Source organism: Python bivittatus, unplaced genomic scaffold, assembly GCF_059951505.1.
Source record: "Python bivittatus isolate LINGU-HERP-01145 unplaced genomic scaffold, Pbiv_v1 ctg000980_np1212, whole genome shotgun sequence".
Taxonomy (NCBI): Eukaryota; Metazoa; Chordata; class Lepidosauria; order Squamata; family Pythonidae; genus Python; species Python bivittatus.
In genome coordinates, this window is record NW_028277125.1 from 49,358,313 (window position 1) to 49,371,855 (window position 13,543).

The window sequence follows — 13,543 nt, forward strand, 5'->3', positions numbered from 1 at the left end:
GAATAGGCCTTGCTAACTATTCTTCAAGGGCATGACTATGTCTCATTCCCAGCCCATTGTGGAAGCAATTTAAATTTGTCTTTAACTGTTCCATTAAAAAAAAAAAAAGTGTTTCCCCACTTCTACAAAGATAAGTCTTGCTGTGGACATGTTCTCTGATGCCACATGATGATACAAGTGAGGATTCAAAGGAACTGATATCTGCCCAGATCCTCTTGGCCATTGTAGACATGCCCACTCTCCTACAATCACTGGGATCTTCCCTCTGGGACTATTTTGGAGTGTAGGACAGATCCAACACTTGGCTTCTGCAGAGGCAACTGCCTGCATATGCCTGACTGGCATTTCCAAAGTATTTGTCAGGTATTATGTGGGCTCTTTATAAACATGAATTTACTATTCTTTTAAAAGAGTGCTAGACCTATGCTTAAAAACAGGACTAGTGCTATTTAACATCCATATGAGGCCATTGGGGGAAGTCATCTATCCATTACAAAGGGAAGATCAAAGAAAGTCAAGCTGTCTACCCCAAAGAAATAAGCATCACTCAGCAATCAATATTCTAATTCCCTGCCTATGATTCTGCCTATATGCTGTGTTGGATTACTTGGAATCTCAGTCTGGAAACTGACTATTCTTGGATCTTCCTGCACTTGAGATTGTCTTTCCAGATTTTTTTTTTTTTTTTTTTTGTAAAAGAAAGATCTTGTGCCTGCTTTTATAAGAATGCTCTGATGTGCAGTATGATTTGTGTTACTTCAGTTAAAAATGTATGACTACAATAAATACCTTGAGTTCATAACAGAAGCTGGCAGTGGGGAACAGTAATTGAAAGAACTAATTTCTTGCATTTGTTAAGTTTTCCTGGCAGGGAATTCCCTTCCTGGTGGCTCCTGCTTCCCGTCTTCACATAATGTTCTTAGGGTAGTTTACAGCTCCCACACTGATCCCCAACAACTAAATTATTTCTCAAACTTCAGCTTCTCAATAATGCATACCTAGTAGCTACACAAATCTAGAAGGCTTACTAGATTGCAATCAAGAGATACAAACCCTCTCTCACCAAAAAAACTACTTTGCTGCCACCTAATGGTCAATAGGTCAACCAATTGGCCCATAGTTCAAAACAAATATATATATATATATATATACACACACACACACACACACACACACACACACATATATATATATATATATATATATATATATATATATATATAAAAAGTTCCATTTGTTGATAGTTTGGAAAAAAATGCTGTGCATAGAGCAACTACAGCATTGCACATTCCAATTGGAGTGGACACTTCATATGGTGGATGATGTTTGGCATATCCAGAATTCTAGCCAAAGGAACCATCAACCACAACCCTTAGAATGTTATATATCGAAATATATTGAAAGTACATTGAGTTGAATGCAGCTCAGACCCACTTGAGAGCAGATAAAGGTGAGCTGTGAAGGCAGCAAGATTTAGGGCTATATGATTTCCTGTCAGCTCTGGAATGGGAAGTATAGTAAACCAGCTCTATGGAAGTGAGCCCTATTAGGAAATTAAACTGATTGTATTCAAAGAGCCAGTTTGGTGTAGTAGTTAAGGTATCAGGCTAGAAACCAGGAGACTGTGAGTTCTAGTCCTGCCTTAAACATGAAGCCAGCTGGGTGACCTTGGGCCAATCTCTCTCTCTCAGCCCTAGGAAGGAGGCAATGGCAAACCGCTTCTGAAATCTTGCCAAGAAAACTGCAGGAACTTGTCCAGGCAGTTGCCAAGAGTCAATGCTGACTTGAAGGTGCATGCACGCACATACACACACACACATTCAGAGAATACATGTATCAACTTTGTATAATAACAAATTGCTGCTTCAAGAGTTCTAGCCCCCCAAAACACTTGTTACAACCGAGAAGCAAGTCCCACTTAAAAGCCACAGTCTAGTAGGGCCAAGCCTTATGGTCACATGTATTTCCCATCTCTGCATCTTTCTTGTCCTTTGTGTATTCTGAATCCCTCAATTACACCACAAAATATTTCTTGTGACTGGTAAGAAGCTTTCTGTTTAATTTCCCAGTGCAGCTGATTCATGAAGCAGTAAAGGCTTTGTAATGATTTAGAGGTGTTCCTTCAATTTACTGTGATACTGTTAGTGTCATTTTTTTTAATAAACTTATTAAAATACATGTTGGAATATACAAATGAAGCTACAGTATATACTGGAGACATTAATGAGGATAACCATTTTTCTTAAACAAATAGCTGATAGTATTTGGAAAGTGATTTGAGAGATTTCTAATCCACTTTTTAATATGAGAAACATACATTATATGACTAATCAAACAGCTTGATTAATTCATGCTTTTGTGACCGATCCAAAGTTTGCATCTTGCTAAACAGAGGATACTTTTTTTCTCAAAAGGTAGATTCTCCTAAACAAATCTCATATTATTGCCTACTCACAATGGCTTCTGCCTATCCAATAAGATCAAATAGGGCAGGGTCACTTCAAGTCCCTTCTCTTAACAATATCATCTACAGGGCCAGAGGGTGGAGGCTTTTCAGTTGCAGCCCCTGTTTGGAGTACTTTGCCTCCCGAGATATGAATTTGAGGAAAGCCATAAACACCTGGGTTTTTAAAGAAGCTCGGGGAGGTGATCTGTATGTTAGGAGTATCCAGCTTGGGTTACAAGGGAATGATTTCTGTTGCTTGATGACCATACTCTTTTTCTTTTCTTTTCTTTTTTCTTTTCTTTTCTTTTCATTTCATTTCTTTTCTTTTCTCTTTTCTTTTCTTTTTTCTTGTTAATTGTATTATGTTGTCAAATTGTTTTACTATTTTAATCTTTTTACTGTAAGAAGGGAACATAAATTTCTCAGAGTCCTGATAGATTGGAGTAACATATAAGCCCCAGAAAATAAAATAAATATCATTACAAAATGCTTAGGATATAGTCTTTTAGGGATGACAATTATGTCATGAAGCAGCCCTTTCATGTCTCTGCTTGATGCAATTTAAGATGGCAAACATAAACCATACTATTTTCTTTGTTTTCTTTAACATAGTTCTATAGTCTTTTTACCAACAGCTTCCTTGTTATTCACTATTTCATTTCAATTATTTCATCAAGAAGTTGCAATCTTGCTTAGGCTGTTCACTGCCTTGGGCACTTTTCTAAATAAAAAGGTAATTTCTAAACCATAAAAAATAATTAAACCATAAATAAATGGGGCATCCAGGGTTTAACAAGGTTGGTTTTCTTTCACTAGTTTTTCACAGTGAATCCTCAGGCTTTTTTATAAATATAGGAAACTCCAAACAGCAACTGAGAACTTCCACAGGGACAATTGCTGAAGGAAAAAAAAGTCAGATAAAGATGACTGCATGGAAGGAATTGCTGCATTACTATACACTATTGGGCTTTATCTTAACTGTCCAGAATTATTAAAGTGTCCTTAAGTGCAAGAAAATGAAAATGAAATTTTACTAAATTCAAAAAAGGAAGTAACTGTATGGCTAAAATTTCCTAAAGTAATATAATGAGTTGGATAACAAAATAATTCAAGGATGCATATTCAGAACTCATTGATATCTGTGGTCTCCTAAGATATTCTGGATAAGATAGTGATTTATGGATGTCTGTGGTCTCCTAAGAATTGTCACTGTCTTATCCAGAATACTTTTGCTCTTGCTGTAATTTTGTTGATGTTTCACTTGAGGAGCATACACACATACACTCTTATTTTGAACATAGATAAGACTCCATTAGATATGACTCAATGATATACTGAATGCCTATCTCATCTTTTCTTCTCTCCATGTCAGAAGCACTTCAAAAAAGCAGCCATTCTTAAAAAGACTGAATATATACATGTGCAGTTCAAATTCATATTCTTTCATTGATAAAAAAAATCTTCATTATTTTGGGAAATTTAGCCACATTCTACCTCCAAGGGCCCAAATACTATTTTCTTCCACAGGCCATAATGCCCTGTCAGAACTTAAATTTCACTAATTAGATTTCACTAATGAGAAGTCCAAGATAATTATTTTTTCTGCCACTTCCTTTTCAGAAACAAGCCTATGTCCTGGATATTAGCTATCCAAAATTATTGACTTGGTGTCTTTCAAGAAACTGGGGTACATCATAACCAAAATATAGAAGCTGTAGGCTTTTCTGCTTATCTTTTTCCTGTTTTCTACCTCTTCTGTTTCCCTGTATTCTTCCAGTCCAACCAATGTTTATGTTTTGCCTATGCACCCCAGCATTTTCTTGAAATTCCATGCCTTATTTACCTGAAGAACTTTCACATTCTTATCAGATTTCATTCTAAAAGATTTTTAAGCATTCCTTGCTGCCCTGTCATCAATGTTACACTGAATATTTCAGAGTTTTCATTAAAACTGTTGCATTTGAGATGCATAATTCTGTGAAACAATGAAGTTGTTCAGCAGTACAATTATGGAAGGCTGACAAGGTCAGGCTGGGAAAATGAACCTTAAGTGGTGGGAGAGGTAGAAAAGTATGTTTATTTATTAGGGAACCTCAATCTTAAGAAACCTCTGATGTATTTCTGATTGGCTAAGATGTTGGGTGACAGAATATATTTGGAGATAAGAATTGAAAGCATCTGTGGTTAAGAAATTCAGGAGGGGGGGGGGGAATTAGAAATCAAAAGATGAGAAAGTGATTACTGAATAGCAACCTTTTCAAGAAGGCCTGAATTTTGGCCAGTGGCATTAAGAACATTCATCCAAAAGCAACTTATTAAATAGACAGAATATTAATACTTAATTTAATAATCACAGACTAACTTTGTTCCATCTTCTAGTTTACTCAATTTTGTTTTTAATCTTAACCACACCCACTCAGATGAATGCAGTCTTTAACATGTTCTACAAGACTGAATATTTCTCTGGAAAAAAACAGTCTACCATTTGTTTGTTTGTTTGTTTGTTTGTTTATTGGATTTAAATGCTGCCTGACTCCAAAATGACTGTAAGCAGCTCACAAAATCAAACAGAAATCAGAACAGAAACACAATACAATACAAAATAAACAAAATGATTTCTGACCACTCAAATCAAATGTGTACAAAACATAAACACTGAGATGGCACCATCTACCCTAACTCAAGGCTTGGGAGAACACCCAGCTCTTGAAGGTCTTCTGTAACTTCATCAGAGTGGAAACCTCATGCATCTTGGGTGGATCTCTTTCCAGAGGGCAGGCACTGTGGCAGAGAATGTGGGTCCCAATAGTTGACATCTTTTAATCAAAGGGATCCAGACTGCACCTATCCAGTCAGCTGGTACTGGCTGGCAGAAATGACAGGAGATAGGCAGTTCCACCAATAACCTGGCCCCATGCCATGTAGGACTTTATAGGTGATAACCAGCACCATGAGTTGCATCTGGAAGCATACTGGGGGCCTGTGCACCTCATGAAGCAGATGTGTCACATGGGGATACCAAGGGATGCTCATCACTGCCCATGTCATTCAGAGGCACCAGCTGAAGCGTCCAAGTGGTCTTCAAGGGCAGTCCCACATAAAGGGCATTGCCATAGTCAAAATATAGTCTAGGCTAGTTTTAAATAGATGAGATTTTCTCTGTTCTTTTTCAAAGACTAAATCCGGGATTCGAAACCTGTGGCTTGTATTCCATTTGTAGCCTTGAAACTAACTGAATTTTTCTAGGGTGTGTGTAGGTTTGTATTAAGAGTAAAATTATATTTCCTGTTTTGGAGTGCCAGTACCCTTTTTGCCCTTAAATTCCAATCTTCCAAAACGGGGGGGGGGGGGGGGGGACGGACCCTCCAAATTTTAGCTCTACCCTCTTCAGTGACATTATGACATTATTGGTATCTCTACCATGGCTACCAAATACCCTAACATTTAACTGTTTTGAAATGTGGTTGCTGTTGTTACTATTTTCATATAGAAATGTAATCACAAAAGCGATTAGTTTGATGCCTTGGTTTTCATCCCACACCTAAGTGCTTTACCAGACTACAAGTTAAAACTAGTTCAGAAAGGAAGTCTCTTTGGGACCTCTCAACTACAGTGGATAAAAAGCTATGTTAATGAAGCAGAATGAAGCAGAATGAAGCAGAAAAACTGGAGTGGTTGACTAAGCTGGTGCCCTATTTGCCTTTCCTCTAGCTCTTAATATTCCCAACACTTTGAAAGTCCATGTATTGTGACTCCAGGTCCTTTTGGCCATTCACCATAGAGACAGTGTGTCATGGGAATCTCCGACCAGATGAAGAGACCGACAACGAGCAGCCAGTTCCGAGTTGCTGGATAAACTGCTGCCTGGCGAGCTGCAGGCAGAGGAGGTGGGGCTGTCCGGTAACCAGAAGGCATAGCTGCCAGTGGTCTCTGAAGATTAGGAGCCCGAGCTGCCACCCACTCCCAGTGCAAGGGCTCACTGTGTTGAGAAGAGAGCAGACCAAAGGTGCTCTGTGTCAGATTCAGCCAACATGGCATGGCACGGCGAAAGCAACACTCAACTTCGCCTAGTCAATTTCACCGCCCAGGTGCGAGCAGAGGAAAAGGGGAAGTGAAACCGCGAACTGATTACTGGCAGGTGGAGGCGCTTAACTCAAACCGCAAGCGGATACCTTGTATCCGCGCCGGCTTCCCAGGAGCGCTGGAGACAAAGGAACATGCAGAGACTCTGAAGCGAAGCAATCAACGAGCAATTGAGAACTCCCAGCTTGGTGAGCAATCGGGGAAACCAACAAAGACAACAACAGCACAACCCATAGATGGCAATCAGAAAGACAAAGCACCAGGCTGAATCTGCCATTTGGGCAAGGGGGGATTACTGCAGGTAATCTGTAACTAAGCAATGGGGAAAAGCACGGGAATGGGGAAGCTATAAAATACATTGTAAGATGTGCCAAGCCAACCCTGGCTTTCTCTGTACTTACTTACGTTACGCTTGAGTAAACTTTGCTGAACACACGTGTCACAAGAGTTTCTCTGAGACGAACGGGGTAAACCTTACACTCTGCAAGGCTCCTCTCAAGAAAGGAGCTTTACTCTTCCAAGTGAGGAACACCAGGGCTGCTTCTATTTAAGAAGAGCAGTGACCTCAAGCCTCTTTGTTAGCAACATTCATTTACCCAGATTCCATGTGCCTTGACTCCCAATTTGAAGCCTTGTGACTTCAACTCTAGACCTGGAATGGCTGATGAACATTCTACAATGTTTGGCTTCACTTGACCATTCTTGTGCCTGCTGTTTTGGATTGGAACTTTTTTAAGGCAAGCTTGCTGAACTTTTGGGGGTTTGTTCCTCTATTGTGCATGTGTGTGCATTTGCACTCACATTCCCTTTGGTGCTTGTTTATTTGCTTCACAAAATTTATCAGTAAAGCTTGCAACTATCTCTCTCAGTGCTTGTACATGTTTGGCCTGGGACAGGACACAATGGTTGGTATTCTTTCTTGACTGCATGCAGAGAGGTTTACAATGTAGAAAAACATTTATATATGTAATCAAGTGGCTGGTTTTCTTATCCTTACATTACCACATAGTAATAAACACACACACACACACACCACACACACAAAGATAGTGCTGCCACTGAATGATTCTGTTACCTCATTGTCATACACAATGGAGTATGGTCTATTGAAACTTCACTGTTACTCAAACCAGGATTTGATTTGGATCAAACTGAACAAAAAAATAACCATTCAAAAGAATGATGTGACATTAGCAAAGGATTTACCTTGACATTTTAGAATTATTATATATTAAAAGACCATCAAAAGATGGTGGAGCACTGATTAATAATCAGTTTACATGCAAGTTGTATTTCTGAAGTAAAGCTGGAATTATAAAATGTAAAGCAAATTCATCTCTTCAGATATTTTCCTTTTCAGAAACTTGGAAATGTCACTCATTTATCTTTTTGGTGGCATTTTGTCTCTTTCCGGAACAGTTGATGGTATTATTTAATAAATGCTCTAAAGTCCCACAATTTCTTGATGCAGATAAAAAAGATAGCACTGAAGTAATAAAACACCATGACTGAAGAGAACGTGGTTTGTATTTAAATCCAACAAGACAGCAAACTACCAGATTATGAATTCACAAAGGTCCTTTAAGGTAAATGCAGAACATGCTTTTGTCAGCTGTGACTAAGTAAAACTTTGTATCCATTATTAATTTTAAGGAGATACCATCAGAGATACAGTTCTATGCACAAGTTCACTCCTGGTCAAACTGTAAGTTTCACTTAAATGAACCAAAGCTAACACAACCTCTACATGCTACAAAGTTTAAAATGTCACCTTTCTGCACATTTGAGTGCTTGCTTACCATTTATGTGCAGTTGTTTACAGCTTCAAGATAAGAAAACAGTGAAAACAGCAGATGCCGAAATGGGGGTATCTTTCCAGTCAGTACTTTGTAACTCCTCTTCCGGCAGAAGTAACAACTTCAAGGGGCACATAGGTGGTAAGTGTGCATTCACATTTGCAGGAAAATGTTGCATTTGTACAATGTAGCCTGTGTTAGCTTCTGTTCACGTAGAGACTCATTGAGACCTGTAATTTGATGAGAGGTGTCTAAGCTTTTGTATGCAAGTGTAGGTAAGTAATTATGTTCCTCCTTAACATAGCATAGCCTGAAGTTCTATTTAAAGAAGCTGAATGATTGGAAATTATCTTTAGAAAAAGCCTATCTGCACTGTTCCTTTTCTCTAGCCAAGCTGGACTGTCCCTCTTCAGCACATCCCTTTTCTCAAGGAGCACTAGCATGGCAGACATAGGCCTAATGTTTCACAGTGTAGCCGGTTCTGCTACGTCAGCTCTTCAATACCAACACGCACACACATCCAGACACATTCTATGCAAGCGATAAAAAATACACCCACTCCTCATTTAATGAACAAACTCCATTCCCACAACCAAATCACTAAGTGAAATAGTTGCTAAGTGAACGTGTGACTGACAGAGAGAGAGAGAGAGAGAGAGAGAGACACTGTAAAGATCACTGGTTGCTGCTGTCTCATTCAGACGAAATCCTCTCATAACGCTACGGCATGCATCGCTGTCAGGTGCACAAAATTTGGTCACAAATGTAGGCACTAGTCAGAAAATGATTTTTGTTATTACCGTCGTATTTGAAAATGGTTGCTAACCAAGGTAGTCACTAAAATGAGGAGTGGGTGTATATAATAAAACAATATTTATGTATTTATTATTTATTTTTTAATAGATTTATGTAGCCACCCATCTCACGAAGCATGACTCTGGGCAGTGCACAACATATTCACAATTAAAATCATAAAATGCACAACATAAATAAAGGATAAAATACCCAAGAATGTGGGAGAACACAACAATTTACCAACACATTGCAGGGTCACCATGGGATCCCCAAGGCTGATGCAAAAACCAAGTCTTAAGAGCCTTCCAGAAGGTAGACAGGAATGGGGACAGCCTCACCTCAGGGGGAATAATGTTCCAGAGGGCAGGGGCTACAGCAGAAAAAGCACAGCATCTGGGTCCTGTCAGATGGAACTTCTTGGTAGATGGGATCACAGCATACCCCTCCTGCTCGACCTGATGGGATGGATGGATGTAATCGGGAAGAGGCAGTCCCTCAAATAACCTGGTCCCATGCCATGCAGGGCTTTAAAAATCAAAAACAGCACCATGAATTGCACCCAGAAACAAACTGGTAGCCAGTGCAGCTTGCAAAACAGAGGTGTAATGTGTGCAGTCCTAGGGGCGCACATAACTGCACACAGCTGCACTCCGCAACAGTTGAAGCTTCCAGATGCTCTTCAAGAGCAGCCCCATGTACAGTGCATTATAGTAATCCAGCCTAGAGGTGATCAGAGCATGAGTGACTGTGAGTCATGGTCTGGAAAGGGTGCAACTGGCACACAACACAAAACTGTGCTGTGCCTCCTAGCCACAACTGCCACCTGCTCCTCGAGCAGGAGTCGTGAGTCTAGAAGGACCCCCAGTCTGAACACAGGGTCTGTCTGGGGTAATGCCACTCCATCTAGAACCAAAGAGGGTAAAGTCCCAGATTCAGAAGGCCCCAAAACCCACAGCCACTCAGTTTTGTCAGGGCTTGGCTGAACCCTGATTTTCCCAATCCAGACCCCCACAGACTCCAGGTAGTGTTGCATATAAAGCAACATTCAACAAATCTTCATTAAAAAAAAAAAGGGGGGGGACTTCTAACATTCATAGCAGGAAAGTCTGGATGAAGAAATGAGTTTTCCATAGGCACAGAACATATAGCTTATACATGCTTTCCAAACTTCATGGGGAAGAGCATTCCAGAGCACAGGCATTATTACAGAGAAGAGCCATCCACTGTTTCTCAGTGACTGACCTGGTCTATAGTAGTAAAGGCTGATAGGGCTTCCTATATTTCTGGATAGCACTAAACAATAAAATGCTCTTGCAGAAGCTTGTCCCTGAATTTGCTTTAAGACACAAAATGCCCTGTAACACAGCTCCAGCAAACAGTTAACTGTCTTGTTAAGATAGAATAGGTTGCTGTGTGGTTTGTGGGCCTCATGCCCTTGTTGAGGCTCTAAGAATCTTCTAGAACTTCTCTGCCAATATTCAACAGCAAACTGCAGATACATGAAGGAACATTTTCTGTGTAAAGCAAAACTAAAAGATGACAAAGCTATAAAAGATGCTTAAAACACCCCACAGAAGTAGAAACGTTTTAAAGCTGAATTGTTGCTACAGCACACATGAATCACAAAAATCCTACCCATTTAAATGGTATCTTTCCTGTTTCAACGAATGAGTCTATTCCAACTCATGGTTTAGCAGAGTTAAATTCCTTAATCCCTGTGCCATCTAGCAAAAGCCACCAGAGGGAGCCAAACTCTTTTTGTAGTCTTCACTTTTGGTGGATCTCATTATCAAAAATCAGGTGAGAAGATGACATTTTCTTGTTCTACAAGTTCATCTGCCAGGGTGACTGGACATCTGTCATAGTTTACATATCACAGGGAATCGACATCTAACCAAAGTCTGTCAGCCAGGGAAGGGAAGCAGTGGGACTCATCACTGTGAGTGGTCCTCAGGCCTGAGGCTTCCCAAAACAACTGTTCAGCTGATAAGCATGAAAACAAGTATCTATGTCACATAACTTGGCTTTATGGTTGCACCAGGTGAGCCGTGCTACCATTTTTCACTGCTGCTCCGATGCCTTTGTTTCTCGTATATACATAAGGCAAAATGAGTCCCATCCCAATTCTAAGGACCCAGCCCCCCGATATATTTTAACTGGCTGTGTTGCATCACACACTTCATCTAATTATGAAGTAACTCATTTTATGGGTGTTCCTGATACACTGAACTAACCAAATAGCCTGGGTTCACGCAACATACCAAGCCACAGAAAACCTAACCAAAACTAATAAACCTAAATGCAGCTACTAGATTAGTAATCAGCCCGGTTTTAAGTGAACAACTCATTGAATAGGCCTCACCTAGAACTCAGTGTTGTCACCTGAAAGAGAAAGGGATTATACCATATTGTAGGGATTGACAGCATAGCAAATAAAAAGGCTAGTGTGTCCTTGGACTTCCAGTAAAGCTCTGCTCCTGCAGCTATATAAATAAGTAAACAAATAAATAAATAAGGTTACTCTGAACTGCAAAACTCTGGAGACATGCAGTTAAAACTCTCTGTAGCTCTTTCCTTCCATCTAATATTTCCTTAGATTTTTGCATCTCAGGCATGGTAGCCCTATAAATAAGCAAACAAATAAATAATATGTAAAAGGCCTTTCCCTATTTCTCTCTATCCATGGTACAGCCATGACCTGGCAATCTCCTTTATCCACTACATCTCCAAGAAGTTGCCTTCATCTCATTCCTGGTCCACACTCTGAACAGCCTTACGACATCCTTAGCTGTTAAAGTAGGACTTTGCCCCTTAAGCAGCCAACAAGCTGTGGCAGTTTTACTGAGGATACAGTCAGCTGTATCCGATTGCTGAACAACAGCTGAAATGCAAGAGGATGAGGGTGTACAGTGAAGCAGCATAGACAAAGACAGTACTCAAAAGCAGCCTAGACAAAAGCTGACACTGGGGTAAAAGCCAGTTTGAAACCTACAACTGTAAACTGTTGTTCACGCTGTTAGCTATTCAAGCTTGTCCAGGCCTCCAAGCTAGGAATTGGCTCAGAGACCTGGTAGGTAAAGAACCTGACATCTTGCCCAGACAGTTCCCAGCTGAGGCTGAGAAAGGTGACAGGCAAAAGGAGGAAGGAAGTGTACTGACAAACGGTTAACTCCATGGTCTAACCATTTATTTAACAAAACGCCAATCACAGCAGTGGTTTTCTTGCCACTGAGAAGACATGGTGAAAGCCTTCCCCAGATGGGAAATAAGGATACAAAGGCAATGGGGACAATTAATTAAATTTCTATACTGCTGCAATCTGCTAGGGCAATGTTTCTCAACCTTGGCGACTTTAAGATGCGTGGACTTCAACTCCCAGAATTCCCTAGCCAGCCATGCTGGCTGGGGAATTCTGGGAGTTGAAGTCCACGCATCTTAAAGTCGCCAAGGTTGAGAAACAGTGTCCTAGAGACACCCAACAGGTCATGAGATCATTTTTAGCTGGCTCACAGACAGGAGAAGACATTTTTGCTGAACCATAAGGAACAGCCCCAAATACTGCAAGCTCAGGAAATTTCATCTGATTTTGAGATCTTAGTGGATAACAGTTATTTTGATTTTATTTCAGTTTATTTTTGGCTCTCAGGCCATTGGGTTTAACCCAAGTAATATCCAAGGATGGAAAAGTTTCCCAAAATGATAGGTTCACAATTACAACACATTTCTCCATGTGCTCCTTTGGTTAATTAATATGAGGTGGGAGAGTGGGCATCCTTGCATTCCCATAGTGAGTAAATCCTCTCCTTCCCTGGATTCCACAATGGGAAAGAAATGATGTATGGATGAAAGCTCAGTTTAGTCTTCAACCACTAAAAAACAATTAAAGGTTTAGGGAAATGGCAGGATGCAACTGATGAGCTCATGTACAGACGATAAGGCCCCTATGCTCTGATATGGAGCTGAAGTTTGGGTCTTAAAACACATACTATCACTAGAGCAAACACAAACACAACAGAGCATCTGAGAGTATTTTGGGTGTGGATAAAAGGACCTCAGCTGCTGCAGTTAGAGCTGAATTGGAGATTTACACACTTTGTTCAGGGCATACAATCATTGGTGCAAATCAATGCCATGGAAACGGTCAGACTCCCAAAATTGTGTCTGATAGAAAACTAAATCTCAGCTACAGATCTCTTGGATTGTGCAACTCATAAGCTATATCAGGAGCTGTGGTCTCCCTGTTTCTTGTCCAACTGTCTTTGGAAAACAAGCTAAAAAGACTGCTGCACAGAGAACTTTGGTTATAGAAGCCCAGAGACATATAGCTACCTCAGTAAGGCCAGCACACCGAAATGGATGAGCCACTATAAACGCACCTTCCAAATTGCAAAATATTTAAACACAAGTATCTTAGAGGGGTATT

At 40.2% G+C, this 13,543-nt stretch overlaps 1 protein-coding gene across 3 annotated transcripts in view; it reads right to left on the bottom strand.

The window, feature by feature from the left end:
• The window catches only part of LOC103048882 (VPS10 domain-containing receptor SorCS1), a 426,712-nt gene that overhangs the window by 112,349 nt on the left and 300,820 nt on the right, over positions 1-13,543 (bottom strand). The window lies entirely within an intron of this gene.